Source organism: Dipodomys spectabilis, unplaced genomic scaffold (genome assembly GCF_019054845.1).
Source record: "Dipodomys spectabilis isolate Male_0828 unplaced genomic scaffold, ASM1905484v1 ptg000565l, whole genome shotgun sequence".
Classification (NCBI taxonomy): Eukaryota; Metazoa; Chordata; class Mammalia; order Rodentia; family Heteromyidae; genus Dipodomys; species Dipodomys spectabilis.
The window spans coordinates 1734792-1735000 of record NW_024871242.1 but is presented as its reverse complement, the minus strand read 5'-3'; positions in this window follow the sequence as shown (position 1 = coordinate 1735000).

The following is a 209-nucleotide window of genomic DNA, read 5'->3' as shown; positions in this document are numbered from 1 at the left end:
AAACAGATGCTTATCATCTTTGAGAACAACAGTCTGAAAATGTGCAGAATTACTGACAGGACAATGTTTGAATTCAAAGGAAAGAGGAAAACCCTTAAACTATTGAAAGAAAAACATGCGCCAATATGTCATGCCTGTACTCCTAGATGCTCAGGACGCTCATTAATGGCTAAAGAAAAGCAAGAATAAACTAGATAACATCAGATGAT